The following is a 16504-nucleotide window of genomic DNA, read 5'->3' as shown; positions in this document are numbered from 1 at the left end:
GGGGGGGGGGGGGGTGACACAGGACTCCTTGTCTGGAGGGACAAAAAGGGTAGAAACACCCCCGGGTGAAAGACAGTGTGGAAGTCAAGAAAGCTGCAGATTAGCAGCTGCTCAGACATCCCATGCAACATTCCAGCAGGCTGCAGCATTGTGGCCGGTCATCTGCATTAAAGCGGACCTGAACTCAGAATTCATCTCTACTCTAAAAGATACGCAACAGCATAATAACCTTTAACAAAAACCCTTTTTTGTTACAACTGATACAAATCCTGCAAAAGAATATGCAGTGTGTCTACTTCCTGCTTTCATGTAAGCAGACGTATTGTTAACATTATGTGTTACACATTAGCTTCTTTACCATGGCGGAGGAGATTCCTGAGCTGTCACAACTGAAAGATCAAATTACAGTTGTGATTAGTCACAGATGAGGGAATTAGGTAGGCTAAACTCTCTAAATACATACATTTACTCTCTAAATTCCTCTATGTTTTCCTTCTGCCCTGCGCAAGAGTTCAGGTCCAATTTAAATTGTTTTTCAGTACCGGGTGACTGGATGTTACCATCAACATAGACCATCTACACAGCTCACCACCTCCCCCTGCTAACACTGCTACTCCAGCAGAATCTCATGATAAGAGTTTCCTGTAAAGCTCTGTACCCATGCATGACTGCGGCTGTTGGAAAACAAGCAATCCCCAACAGTCAGGGAGACGCAAACAACATCAGCGCACATTTGGATTTAGTGGCAGCAATGTGGTGGTGTCTGGATCAGAACGTTACCAGAAGCGCGAAGCTAAGGACCCGGAAGTGCAAGATTCACAAAACGTGAGTACTGTACTACGATTTCATTGATCGTTTGCCATCACTCTGGCCTACTCCCCCTCACTGGTGCTCTACACCCGCAGCAGAACTGTGGTCTCCTACATTTCGTGTCCCTACCTCTCCCTCTAGATTGTAAGCCTTTGGCAGGGTCCTCCTCCTTGTGTCTCCTACCTGTTCACGTTACCGTAGATCCATCCTATGGATCTGAGTAAACTCTTGAGTGAATTTGACTTGCCTAATCTCCATGCTTTCATCCAGTGACTTACTAAGCATTACCTTGTACTCATACTGTGCAGGGTGATCTGGTTATTGCTGTATGTCACCCCTAAATATTGCCTGTAACCTTAAAGAGGAACTGAAGTAAGCATAACGTAATGAAAAAAGTGCTTAATGTTTATAATATTTATAAATGATTTAGTTAATGTTTGCCCATTGTAAAATCTTTCTACTCCCTGACTTACATTTATCACATGGCGACATTTTTACTGCTGGCAGGCGATGTCAGTGGAAGGAGATGCTGCTTGCATTTTTGGCAGTTGGAAACAGCTGTCATTTCCCACAATGCAACAAGGCTCCCATAGTGTGTTGTCAGCACCCTGGTGCTGACATCTCACTGTGGGAGGGGTTTCACCACAATATCAGCCATACAAAGCCCCCTGATGATCCGTTTCAGAAAAGGAAAAGATTTCTCATGAGAAAGGTGATATCAGCTATTGATTGGGATGAAGTTCAATCTTTGGTTACTTTTTCTCTTTAACTAATGTCCGGCGGTGCATAATAGGTTGGTGCTTTATAAATACAATAAATAAATAAATTTATACCATCCAGTAATACCAATTATTGTCCGAACTGATCTGCCAGGCTGGATTGGTCTACATGGACAATAATTACTGTCTTTTACCGTCTTTGGGCCCCTTTTTTTAGATGATTCGCAGCCATTTATCACTTGTTCCTGATGACATCAGTCTAACCAAAGTTAAACTATGCCAAGGTATAGTAGGGGAAGAATCGAAGAAATAAACTAATACATTAAAAAAATAAGAAGTTAAAAAATAGAATATAGATCTAGAACTGACTGATATTCGCCATGTAATTCGTTCATGTTGCTTGATCCATGACCCTGCTGGTCATCATTTTTACTGCTGTCAAAGAAGAAAAAAAAAATAGACAGCACCAACTGCCATTATTTATAAACACAACCACTAACAATGTGGTAGGATATATATATATATATCCTTCCTCCTACATATACATTTCCTCCTTCCGGCCGAAGGAGGAAGTGGGCGGTATTGAGTAGTGGAACGCGTCTGATTTGACGCGTGCGAGCGTGTAATACGCATAGACGCGCCGGACACCTGGGCAATTAACCAACCCTCTCTCCAAGCCGCAACCTGAGGCTATTAAGCCTCATTACTAACAATGTGGTAGGATATATATATATATCCTTCCTCCTACAGATACATTTCCTCCTTCCGGCCGAAGGAGGAAGTGGGCGGTATTGAGTAGTGGAACGCGTCTGATTTGACGCGTGCGAGCGTGTAATACGCATAGACGCGCCGGACACCTGGGCAATTAACCAACCCTCTCTCCAAGCCGCAACCTGAGGCTATTAAGCCTCATTACTAACAATGTGGTAGGATATATATATATATCCTTCCTCCTACAGATACATTTCCTCCTTCCGGCCGAAGGAGGAAGTGGGCGGTATTGAGTAGTGGAACGCGTCTGATTTGATGCGTGCGAGCGTGTAATACGCATAGACGCGCCGGACACCTGGGCAATTAACCAACCCTCTCTCCAAGCCGCAAACCTGAGGCTATTAAGCCTCATTAGAATCACGAATTAGGCCAGTTATGTACTTGTGGGGCTTTATGCACCAGAAGTCAGTGGACATGGACCCCAAGGACTGATTTACAAGAGGAAGACAAGGCAGATAATATTAACTGTACAAGAGGAGCAGATATGTTGAATATGCGTTATATGCTGGATATGTGCTTTAAAGGATACCAGAGCCGAATGAAATAGGAGAATGGGGGGGGGAGCACACATGTACAGGGATCTGTCCTGATGCCCACTGCTCCCCCCGTTCTGCTCTGCCCCCCTCCTTTGGCAGCAAAATGCCCTCAAATAGCCTCTTCCGGATCGCCGGAGTCGGGCATTAATGCACAGGCGCTGACCCGGCCATGCACGTCCTACACAGTGCCACCACCAGGGAATGCTCTGAGCATGCGCATGAAGTAGTCATGACATCATGCGCAGTGCACTCCCGCCGGGGGGCATGATGAAGGATGTGCGCAGCAGGGCCACCGTCTGTGAACTAATGTCTGACTCTGGCGACCCGGAAACGACTGCCGGGGGATTTAGCTGCCAAAAGAGGGGGACCGAGGAAGGCCCCGTTTCTCCAACTTCATTCTGATCTGGTATTCTTTAAGACAGTACATGCCATAATGAGTTCATCTATAAGCAGCCGGAGAGTAAATGACTCTTTTCAGCAATGAGAGCTGTTCCCTAGCTAGGTAATGCCCACACTTCATTCAGCTGCAAGCTTTTGTAAGGGGATCCCTGGTCACATGACTGACCTCTTCAGAGAGAACTTCTCTGAGATGGTTGCATCAAATATGACAATTGTTCTCCCACTATTCACCTTTACTGACAAAAGATGGGAGGGAGAACTAGGGCTTTAAGAATGCAAACCGTCCAGTTAAATTCTTGACATAGAAAATGCTGTGATGCCATTTCAAAAGATTTGGTGACTGCATTGCTATCAGAGAATAGCACTGCCGGATGCTTTGCTACCTGTGTAGCCACATTCACTGGCCTTCACTCAGCTTTTCAATACTAGTCTATTACAGTGATTCAAAAGCTGAACATGTAATAGATGATTCGAGAACTGTGACCAAGCAATGTGATTTAATGTGCAATTTGTGTTGAATTTTGTCACAGTGAGAGATGAGGGGGTGCTTTCGTTTGCAGTTTCCTAATTATTTCAATAGCAATAATCAATAAACAATGAACATGGAAAAAAAAGTACTTAGTCGACATCTGTTTCTCCCTCATTCCTGTTTGCTATATCTGTCTGCTCCATCTTTTCATAGCTGTACATAAAACGTCTTCATTACATTTTGCTGAATATAATGGTGATTTAGCTTCCTTGTAGTGCCTTAAAAAACCTAGTGGCTCTGTTTCATCAATACTTAAGTGGGTTCTCTAAAAAACATAATTTTATTAAAAAAGAGAAGCTTCTCAGAGCAGGGACTCCACTTCTGTCAAGGTAGCAGACTTTTCACACTTTCCACACAGTGAGGGTTGTCATTGAACATTTCTGCAAGATCCCCTTGATTTGATGGACAACCTACTTACATTATGTCAGCCTCTGATGAGTCCTAGGGGACGAAACGCGTAAGGCGGACCAGGGAGCGTCTGACGTCACAGGAACTAGGAAGCAGAGCGGGCAGCGGCCGGGCGCAGTAGAACGTGCAGTGAGATCACCTCTATGGGAAACGGGACGCCGTGACTGAGCGTGCATCGCTGGGACAGCAGCCTGACCTACCTTATATGCCGTGAACTTATCGAGGATTATGTGAATGCGCAAGATAGCGCAGGAAACTTTATTTTAAAAAGGATTTTATGCTATGTGTTTTGTTTACTGTTTTATTGAGGAAATTGGATTAAAATACCCGTATGGAAATTGAAAACTTCTGATCGGAGTGGAGTATCTTACACGTTAGACCCACCTGGTTTGTGAGGTGGCATAAATCTGGTGAGCTCATATCTTGCTAGGTGATTGGTGAAATTCGCACACTGGAGCACGAGTGAACACAAGATTGGCACTTGATGGGTGTTTTCAAAGGAACAATTGATAATCAACAGTAATGCACTATGTCTAGATGTGTTTATTTTCTCTAGGTGCAAGGATTTAAGAAGAGGAGCGCTGTCATACAATAACATTTAAACCTACTTACATTGTTACATAAAGACAAGAGGAAGAAATTAAATGCTTTCAAACAATTATGATGGGCTATTTGGGTATGTTTGAATTCAGCCATGGTGAAGTCAGCAACTGCTCTCAATTATTTGTATTGGTAATGAAATTACTGATCCTTTGTTATTGTGGGTGTGCCACAGCATCTATGCAAAAAAGGTGCCAGAAAAAAGGGTGCCCAGTGAAGCCGAAACAAGTTTTTTCAGCAATAATAGATAACCCTAACCCTGTTCTCACACTGAACCCTTCCTATCAATGCTTAACCTTAACCACCCTTCCCCCATGGCTTACCATGATTAACTGTAACTCCCCAACATCAATTCACTGCAAAAAGGAGAACTAAAACAAAACAAACTAATTCATTTGTGGGCGCCCAAATTTCCACTTCCAATTTATGCCGACATTTGAATAGGTGCCCATGGCGGCGGCAAATTTCTATTAATCTGTGCCACAAAATTTTCATTGTTGTCATTTCAGTGTATTCCCCTGTGAATTACCTAATCCTACTCTAACCCTATTCTTGCCCTCGTTCCTGACTTATAAACCAAATCTTCACCCTTAAAGGAATACTATTGATTCACATATTTTTTTTCAATTGACACAGGAATTGTTTGGGAAGTGCTGCTAAGTACTGGTGTATACATTTTAGTAGCAACTTCTTTGTTTACTGTTAGCAAAATACATTCAAAGTTTACTGACGCCAAAACTGACGGCTGACTGAGCCATGAGGAGAGGGGATATTCCCCTCACACTTGATCAGTTAACTCTATGTGTAGCTCTGTGTGTGACAGAGAGAGACAGGACACAGGAGCTGCAGCTGTTGGGAGCTCTGTTTCTGACTTAAGTGTCTGAAGAGAGCAGAGGAAATGTAACTAATTGTCACAGTTTTTTCATATTGTTTTTGCTTTCAGAGTTTGATATGTTTGTGTGAGGATCCGCTCAGCTGCCTGCGCAGGCAGGCAGCTTTTTGACCACTGTTCAGGTCTGCATTCTGCAGGTCTCTGGAAGAGAGACCTTTTGTCAGTTTTGCAGCTTGCTGCTGAGGAATTTGCATACATTTGTTATGCAGATTGCCTAGCCACATCCTTTGTAGGCTTGCACTATAAATACCATGTGATATCACAGACCTGGGCTGGTCATAATGGTTTGACCTGTGAAACACTCCTGGAGTGTCAGCCTTGCTTATTGTTTGAAGATTAGCCTAGAGTAATTCCTGGGACTGCACTAGGCAGGTTCCCTAGTGCAGTTAGGATTGCATATCTGTTTTGTTTGTCTGTTGCGATTGTCCTGTCCCAGCGGTGGTCGACAGGAAGTCGTTGTTCTTGGAGTATAGCTGGAGCAGCTGTTGCTACCAGCTATCTCATCTGATCTGTCTTGCCTGGATCGCACTCGCCTTGTGCTAGTGCTGTGGATCCGTCTGATCTCCATCTCTCTTGCTGTACTTGGATCGCACTTGCTCTGGCGGAAAGAGCAGTGGATCCAACTCGCTCTGTTTCTATACTTGGATCGCAGTCGCTCTGGCGGAAAGAGCAGTGGATCGTATCTCTCACTTATTCCTGTTTTCGTGTATCTGTCTTGTCTGTTACGAACGCTTGCTGGAGGCTCGGTGAGGTAACCGTTAAGCAAGCGCTCGCGTCCTCTGTTTCATGTTTGTCTGTCGGTGGTTAGTTAGGCGTGCTTGTCTCTGTTGTGCTTAACACGCGGAGACCGCGCATAAACGCATGCACTGTTGCGAATGAGTGCGGTGTTCGCGTTTAGTTAGCGTTTGTTATCTTCCTTATCTTCTCATTGTATGATTTGCTGTGCCTTTGCTATTCTCGTGCTCTGCCTTGCTGTAGCCTTGTGTCACCTCTGGCAATCGCCTCTCTCGCGATTGCGTTCCTACTTCATATCTGCTGTTGTATGTGCACCGTCGCGGGTTGGCGACTAGATTGGGGCACATACATACATTCTGTCCCTGTGCTCATTCTCTTCCGCAATCGCTTCTCTTGCGATTGCGTTCTCACTTGGTTTCTTGTGTTGTGTGTCCACCGTCGCAGGTTGGCGGCTAGATTGGTGGACATACATACATTCCTCATCTGTGCTTATTCGGTCTTGTGTCGCTGTTAGCAGTCGCCATCTCTGGCGATTGCCTTCTCACTTTGTCTTCATGGTTGTGTGTTCATCGTCGCAGGGTGGCGACTAGATTGGTGGACACACATACCCTCTGTCGCTTTGATCTCTCTCTTTCAGGGCTATCTTGCCCTGCGTTTCTTCCCTTCGTACAATTCCTGTCTGGCGTCTGTGGCAGGGCAGAGGAGCTGTCCCTCTGCACTTTACAGCTCCACCTGTCGACAGGAATTTCCCTCTACAGGTGCATTGCACCTTTTGCTGGGTTCCCTTCAAATTATACGCTTGTGGAGGATTTCCGCAGTGTCAGCGCACGTCTTGTGCGCTTATCACGGAGAGAATTCCACAATCGTTACAGTTTGATATTTGCTTTCTGTAGTCTGATATGCAACTCTGGCTGTGCATTGAATCAGACACCCCTTCTGCAATTGATTTGTCCCAATATAGCTAAATCCTACCCTCAATAATTTACAGCTTTTGCCACTGATATTTAACATGAAAAGTAGGAAAATGTTTACACAGCTACTTAGACATTATTGTACATTGTCATTTTAGAACACTTGGGTATCGATAGTATTTCTTTAATGCGAACTATTTCCTGACACCTAATGGTAGGACACAGTGGCGGGCACACGAACAGTGGTGGGGCTAAACAAATACACTGCTGGAATCCAGCATGCGGAAAATGGAATGCAATAAAAGGAAGAAGTAAGTAGTACAAGCGCGCTGGATCCCGGCAGTGTATTTGTTTACTTCCGCCGCTCTTCGTGCGCCCGCTGCTGTGTCCCCCTCCCCTCCACCTGGCTGCCAATACTGGCTGCCCTTATTCCTGGTTGCCTATACTGGGCTGCACCTATTCCTGGCTATCTGTACTGTGGGCCCCTATACTGGCTGCACCTATTCCTTGCTACCTATACTGCGGGCACCTATTCTTGGCTACCTATACTGGCTGCACCTATTCCTAGCTACCTATACTAACTGCATCAATTCCTGACTATTTATACTGCGGACACCTAGTCCTTGCTACCTATACTGGCTGCACCTATTTCTGGCTACCTATACTGGCTGCGCCTATTCCTGTCTACCTATACTGGTTGCACCTACTCCTGGCTACCTATACTGGCTGCACCTATACTGCAGGAACCTATTACTGGTTACGTATACTGCGGGCACCTATTCCTGGCTACTTGTACTGGGGGCACCTATAACTCACTAGCTATACTGCAGGCACCAATACCTGGCTACCATAGAGGAGGGGGGGTGAGGGAGTGGAGCTCTGTTAAAACAGCGCCGGAGATTTGGGCACAGCCGGCGCCACCATAGGTCGTAATAGGAATCCTGGCTATAGCGGTGTTCAGCAAGTAAGTTGGGTAAGCTGTCAAAAGACAGACCACAAATTACTGTATATACTCATGTATAAACCTAATTGTCAGTGGAGCAGAACGAATGGTGGAGCAGGTTTTGTTACTGGCAGAGGAGTGTAAGGATTGAGCACTAGTGATCCTGCTCTTGCCAGCTGACTCCCTGCTGTGTCGAATCCCCCATCCACTGCAACACGGTGTGCAGAGTGCACTGCTCAAGACTACCTGTGTCCCCTGACTTGTGGAGCGGAGAGTGCAAGCAAAGTGTCAGCGATGCAATGATTGGGGATTCTTCCTGTGCGGCAATCACTCTGCCTCATATCTATGACGCCATCTAGTGGCATCTTGAGACACAGCTGTATGATCCTGTGACACATCTGGCTATGGGGAGAGAGGCTGACTTGTACTGGGGGAACATCTGGCTACTGTGGAGGGGGTTATACTGGGGAGAGGGCTTATATGTAAGTCGACAACTTTTTCCTGGTTTTTGAGGTAAAAGTAGGTACCTCGACTTTTACATGGGTTGGCTTATATGTGATTATATACGGTACTATAAAAACACTGTAATTTGGCTGCCAGCAATAACTGGAAGCCGAATTACATATTTACCCACTATCCACGGTGACCTGGAGGGGGAATAGTATTTAACGCCGCCAGGATTTTTTCAGGAGCAGGGGGAGCCGTTTTACAGCTTTACCCTACTCCCGAATCTCCTGGCAGCTTAGTCATATGTATGCTGAGGGAGTGGGGCACATCTGGCTACCATACTGGTGTGGGGGGGGGGGGGGGCACATTGTTTAATGTACGGGGGAGGCACGGGTCCAAATAATTGTGTAATACTGTATACTGTGATACCGTCATTTCATGGTATTTTTTTAGACGGTTATCATTCCGTGAATATTCATACCGCTGCAACCCTATGACACGGTACCCAAACTGCAGCAACTGGTGATAGTATTGGACCATTCAAAAAACTTGCCTCAAGGTTAATTATATTTCAGAATGTTCAGTACAAAAGTATATACAAATATATCATTTGTAAGGAGACCATTGATATACCTGCTAAACCAATGGTATGCAAATTAGGCCACATTTGCTATGCTAATTAGAAATTACAATTTAGTTGTCAAACTTCTAGGCTCATCAGTATTATAAAATATTCTGTGTCATTTTGCCACATACTTACACCACAACCTCTTTCCGCTTCTTCTATCATATAACCAAAAACTGTCTGTATTAATATACAAAGAATAGTGTGCTTGACATGGCTTTGAATATCACTTTCAAATGATGTCTCAAAGTGTACCTGAGGCAAACTTTGGGTCAAAGGTCAAATACTTACCTAAGATGAGGGCAGCCTCTGAATACTGTAGAAGCTTCCCATGCCCTCCTCTGGTCCGCAAAGCGCGCACCCCCCAGAGGAATCTCACAAGAGCTTGTCGGATTCCAAGCAGGCGAATTCAAGAACAAAATCCTCGCTCCTCTTCAAGCACAAACATGGCCCTCCTGCACCTGTGCGAGCACGGTTTTGCCTGGCCAGTAAGCTAAAGCCACTCATACATAAGCGCCTCCGTGCTACAGCGCAGGAGTGGCTATGTGATTGCAGCATGGGCTTGCTCATGTATGAAGAGATACACAGTCAGTATGTGCAGGAGGGTCCCGGGCAGCAGCAGAGGTCCTGAATGGCATAGGAAACCTCTGGAGCATACATGTTAAGCTCCGGCCTGGGGTCCAAATCTGGCCCTCAGAGCCATTTAATTTGGCCCTCAAGTAGTTTCCCCACTTTGCATTATTTTTGGCCCACTCTAGACCACCAGGGAAGCTATATGGGGGAGGTAGGGGGAAAACACTAAACACTAGGGAACTGTATAGGGGAAGGAGGACCACTAGACACCAGGGAACTGTATAGGGAGGGTGGGGGCTACTAGACACGAGGGAACTCTATAGGGGAGGGAGGACCACTAGACACCAGGGGACAGTATAGGGGAAAGAGGAGGGCCAGTTGACACCAGGGAAATGTATCTGGGTTGGAGGGGTTCCATTAGACACCAGAGAACTTAAAGCGGACCCAAACCAAACATTTTTTTAATTCAAAATATTTAGTTGCACCACTCTGACACATACAGAGTGTCACTCCTTCAAGCCTATGAGCATTTCAGTGCATGCTTTTCACCCTTCTCTTTTCATAACTAGGGTTATACAGGTGGCAGCCATTAGCAATTCCTCCTTTGCCGGACACCTCCTACTTCACCAGTTTGACAGATTCTGTCCCAGCAATATGAAAGGAAGGGAGGGGTTCCTCCAATAAATGTAAAATATTTTATATTTTTCATCATGCAGCTAAAAAAAGGCTACTATTTATTATCATTTAGAAAATAGATTTTATTTCTGAAATCTTGTATTTTTAATTTAGGTCCACTTTAACCACTTCAGCCTTCAGTCGTTTTCACTTTATGCATCCGAGCAATGTTCACCTCCTATTCATTAGCCTATAACCTTATCACTACTTATGACAATGAACTGATCTATATCTTGTTTTTTTCGCCACCAATTAGGCTTTCTTTGGGTGGTACATTTTTCTAAGAGCCACTTTACTGTAAATGCATTATAACAGGAAGAATAAGAAAAAAACTGAAAAATGTCATTATTTCTCAGTGTTCAGCCATTATAGTTTTAAAATAATACATGCCTCCATAATTAAAACTCACGTATTGTATTTGCCCATTTGTCCCGGTTATTACACCGTTTAAATTATGTCCCTATAACAATGTATGGCGACAATATTTTATTTGGAAATAAAGGTGCATTTTTTCCGTTTTGCATTCATCACTATTTACAAGTTTAAAATAAAAAAAAAAAAACAGAAATATTTCATCTTTACATTGATATTTAAAAAGTTTAGACCCTTAGGTAAATATTTTTTTTAATTGTAATGTTTTTTGTTTTTCTAATATTAAACATTTTATTTGGGTATTTTTGGGAGGGTGGGATGTAAACAGTAATTTTTTCTGTAAATATGTGTTGATTTTTTTTTTTGCGCTTTTTCTGCGGGGGAGAGGAATCAGTGATCGGGCACCATAGCCCGATTCATTGATTCCTGGGCTAACGAACCGCGGGCCAGGAGCACGCGTGCACGCGCACATGGCAAAGGCAAAAGTGGTTAATAAGGTGGCCAGTAGACATTGGAGGTTGGCCCGCGACTTGGTCCCAGTGTACAATTTCGTCCCACTTTGTATTTGAGTTTGACACGCCTGCTCTGGAGGATTGAGGGGCTTCCCTCTCCTTAAGTAAGTAACTGATTTTTTACCTATGGATCCCCTTGGGGTCTCTTTAACTACTTAACGACCGCCCCACGCCAATGGACGTGGTCGCGGCGGCAGCCCCAGGACCGCCTAACGCCAATTGGTGTCAAGTCCTGGGGCTCTAATTTGCATGAGGCTGCGCGTGCATCTCACACTCGGAGGGCAGAGCTCCGCCCCTCTTCAGTCTCTGAGCAGCTATTGCCACTCAGGAGACTGTTAGATGGCGTGATCGCCGTCTATTTCCTTGTACAGCGCTGCGATCTGCAGCAGCGCTGTACTGGGGACAGCCGTGTGACACGGCTGTCCCCCTGGGGGATAAGTGAGCGATCGGCTCTCATAGGCAGAAGCATATGACAGCCGATCGCGTGATTGGCCGACTGGGGGGAGGGAGGGGATTTGTTAGAAAAAAAAAGAATTAGTAAAAAAAACCCATTAAAAAACGTAAAAAATATTTATTAAAACCTTATTAAACACAAGGGGGGCGATCAGACCCCACCAACAGAGAGCTTTGTTGGTGGGGAGAAAAAGGGGGGGTGGGAAATCACTTGTGTGCTGAGTTGTACGGGCCTGCAGCTATGCCTTAAAGCTGCAGTGGCCCATTTAGTTAAAATTGCTCTGGTCTTAAAGGGGGGGTTTCCACTGCAGTCCTCAAGTGGTTAAAGTACGTACATAGGTCAGATTCTTGCCACCCAAGACAATCAGTAGTGATCACCTCAGGTGAAAATCTAGCAGGGGTACAGGAGTCCTACCGACTACCTTGGCCTACTCAAATCCATCGAGGTGAATTAATCCCAAGAATCCGCTGTAGTAGGACAAGTGCTGGTACTAACTGTCATGTCCCCACTCCACAGAACATAAAAGGGAGCTCAGCAGACAGCTACTGGCTGTGCAACAATCATCCCTAAATGTTTGACCAAACAAAAATAATCTTGCATATGTTCAAAGCTTTGGTCAATTTTCAGGCTCTCGTGGGTTACGGTTTTTAAAACACCGTTATTTGACCTGAAGGAGTGGGCAGAGACCTACAAAATGCATTGTCTTTAGTGTGTTCAATAAAAATTATTTCACAAAAGTTGAATACTTCATTAAAGTAAATCTTTACTTATTAGCTTGTATTTGGTTTTCAAGTGTTTTATTCTTTTCTGAGCGACTACCAATTTTTTGCTGTGTATTATCATTTTATGGGGTGCCTCTTCTCTCCCAGCTAGCCATTATCTCAGACCAGCCTTGCCAGGGAGACTCGTACTAGTTCCACCAAAAAGTGATGCAGAACTGACTGCTCCTTATGCTGGCAAAACACACACAGATTTTAAAAGAACCAAATAATTGTTTTTTCCTTGCAATTGTAGTAAACATGGATTGTTAGTACTACAAACTTTTTATCAAAAATTCAATATTTTATTATATTCAATATTGCAGAAATTTCCAACCAAAGACATCCTTTAAATGGTTGATTTTATTTTTTAATGCAAAATGTACTGAATTTTTTAAATGATTGATTTTACTACAATATTGAAAATTGACTTTCTGAAGGGTAGGTGGGGTGAGAGATTAACACTAGATTTCCTGCTGATATGATCATGTCAGATCAAAAATATGATTGATTGGTCGACCATGTCATGCTGTGTGGTCAGCGTTAAGCTACGTACTCACCACTCACCAATGATGTTGCCCGACGTTGGGTAACTTCGCCAAAAATATAGTATTGTGGGCACAAGGCTTTACACCTATGCTGCAAAGGCAGAGCCCTGCTCTACCTTCACATAAGTGAACTGGAGTCTCCCAAAGTGATCAATCAGTTTGTGAGTTTTAATCATGAGACCCATTAGTACAAATTCTTCATCACAAATATTTCAACAAATTTTTATTTATAACAGATTTATTTTTAACAGATAAAAAAATGCAGAAATAGATGTGAGTTTCTGGGTGAAGGATGTTTATGAAATCAGCAACATATGAATTTGAGGTGATTAAAGCAAAATTCAGTTTTGTGATATGATAGGTGAGCCTGTGTTTACATCAGATACCCCGTCAAATACAAGTTGTCATTTCTGCACAATATGGTATGTTTAAAGCATACACAACTGCGTTTCTTTGTTTTATTCTAATGTTTAAAACATCACATGCAGCTTTCAGGATTCAAAACAAATAAACGACGGTACCTTAAACGGGATCAGTGAATAATGGCGCACAGCGCTTATGCATAAAAATGGCGCCGCATTAAAAAGATACGCTTATTGCTATTTATCGTTAGTACTGCATAATAATGGCGCACAGGGAAAAAAGAAGAAAAACGGCACACAGTAACGTTATTTATCAATAGTGGCACCCACTAACGGTATTTATCAATAGTGGCACACACTAACGTTATTTATCAATAGCGCCCTACATAAACCAAACTGCAGACGTTATTTAACTGCAAAACGTTGAATGGATTTAATGTAACACTGTCAAGGTTAGGGTTAGGCACCACTGGGGGGGGGGGGGGGTCTTACGGTTAGGCACCACCAAGGGGGTGGTTAGGGTTAGGTACAGGGAGGGTTCTGTGTGAGAGTAGGGTTAGGTATATTTACAGTACAATATACACCACCAGGGGGGTGGTTAGGGTTAGGCACCACCAGGTGGGTGGTTAGGGTTAGGCACCACCAGGGGGGTGGTTAGGGCTAGGCACCACCAGGGGGGGATTATGGGTTAGGGATAGGTACAGAGAGGGTTCTGTGTGTTAACGCTAAATAACGATAAGGCTTTAACGCTAAATAACGATAAGCGGCAAACGGATTAGCGGCAACACTGTGCGCCATTATTCACAGGCGCCATTTTCAGATGGACGCCCTTAAACTTCCAAACATTGTCAAAAACCTAAAAAAAAGCCAACATTATTTGTATACATTAAATGTTACTTAATCTCCTCCCTTAAATTTGCCTGACATTAGGCCTTGTAATAGCAAATTTTACATAGAGATATTTGATAGAAAGCTTTTAAAGGATATCAGAGCTGACACAAATTATAAAAACGGGGGAGGGGGGAGCAGGCATTTCTGTGAAGCAATCTTCATACCCACTGCTCCCCTGGTCCTCCTCCTCTCCCTCCACTCTAGCATAAAAGCTACCCTCAGCCTCTTCTGGGTCGTCCGGGTCGGGCAGTAGTGCGTCACGATTGACGCAGCACGCTCTCAGCCACGGTCGTGAAATCAAGGACGCGCACCACTGGGTCAGTGCCTGCGCACTACTGCCTGACCCGGGTGAGAGTGGAGGGGGGCAGAGGAGAACAGAGGGAGTGGTGGGCATGAGTACTGCTTCACATACATGCCCGACCCCCCCCCCCCCCCCCCCCCCATTTTTTAAAATCTGTGTCAGCTCTAGTGTGCCTTAAACACTGCAACAGTGAACATTTGCATGATGGACCTTAAAAAAAACACTAAGCATAAGTTTAATACATTACAAAACAAAATGAAAGATATCCAAAATAATATTTTAAAATCTGCTTCCAAAGGAGCATCCTAAAACTGACCTGTGTTTCTGCAGCATATGATATAGTTTGAATTATATAAAGTGATCTCTCACAACTGTGGAAAAGTATGAAAAAAATCAATCTATGACTGCTACACCTGTACACATTACAGATACCTTTATGTGTCTTTGTGAGGTAAATGGTAAGCAGAAAGGGATGCAAACATAATCTACAAATACTTTCACAAGAATAAGAAAAACAAAACCCTCAGGCCAATGACAGCGACATACAGACACAGCACAGGAAAGCAACATGTGCAACGCCGCATCCGCCTCACCGTGTTGATGCTTGTGGTGTCACGGGCTGTGCGATGAGCAGAACATGCTGGTCTGTGTGCAGCTTACACTACAGCACTGTACTATATGAGTGATGCCAGACTGCACTGCATTCCTCCCATATTCCTAGAGAGTGTGTGAAAGAAATCTCAGTTTTCCTTGAGAACTAGACGGTCAGACAGTACAGTTCTCTAGCTGCCTCCAATTCAAGCACCTTTTCCCTCTAGGCTACTTTTCTCCCACCTGCCTTTATAGAATTGCATGCCCCCGCAGTCTCGTCTTGTTTCTTGCCAGGAGTCTGCCCACAACTCCTCTCCTTCCTACGTCTTCCTCTGTGTCACATGGCAAGTAATCAAGTGGGGCTCCACTGCTTCGCCCTTCTTCCTTTGGTGTTTGCTGACCTGCCCACACAAGAGATTCAGCCCACGCAAGGCAGCCTGACAAAACCTCGTCACCTGGTCATAGCATGGTGCCCTGTGCAGCAGCTCTCTCACCCACCCATCCCATGGACAAGCATCAACACCACTTTCAGCAACCTGTCACGGGTCCCCCCAGAATCACACATACATTCAACCTTCATCCCACCCACAGCTCTTCTCACTCCCACTATTATGTTTCCTCCCCCTCTATGCAGGAAAAAACAGAGGTATTCTGAGGGAAAGTATCTGGAGAAAAAAAAAACCCACAAAGGCATTCTTTAGAGTGCATGCAACTGAGAATAAGGGGGGATGTGCAGACCCCCCTCTTCTGTTCTCATTAGAACCGTAGTGAATTTCAAAATAAAAGACTGGTTACATGTAGCCTTACTATCTTCATCAATAATAATGGTTATTTAGTTTGTATTTTTACAGTGTTGAAACCAAGAACCAAAACCCTTAATAGTAAAAACAGAACAAATACGTATTAGGTATTCCACTCAGAAAGTAAACACATACCGGTACATACTAACTGTCTTCTTTTGGAAGGATAATTCCTAATTTTATTAGAATCTTCATTATAATCCCTCCCGTGCCTCTTTGCATTCTCATGTGTGCCTCTTTCAGTTTTTATGTATAGATCCTTATAAAGAAATGTATTTAACACATAAATACTAAATAATAATAATAATAACATCTACATTATTTCATTACTATACAGCACAG

The sequence above is a fragment of the Hyperolius riggenbachi genome, chromosome 2 (genome assembly GCF_040937935.1).
Source record: "Hyperolius riggenbachi isolate aHypRig1 chromosome 2, aHypRig1.pri, whole genome shotgun sequence".
Lineage (NCBI taxonomy): Eukaryota > Metazoa > Chordata > Amphibia > Anura > Hyperoliidae > Hyperolius > Hyperolius riggenbachi.
This window is presented reverse-complemented; position numbering follows the sequence as displayed.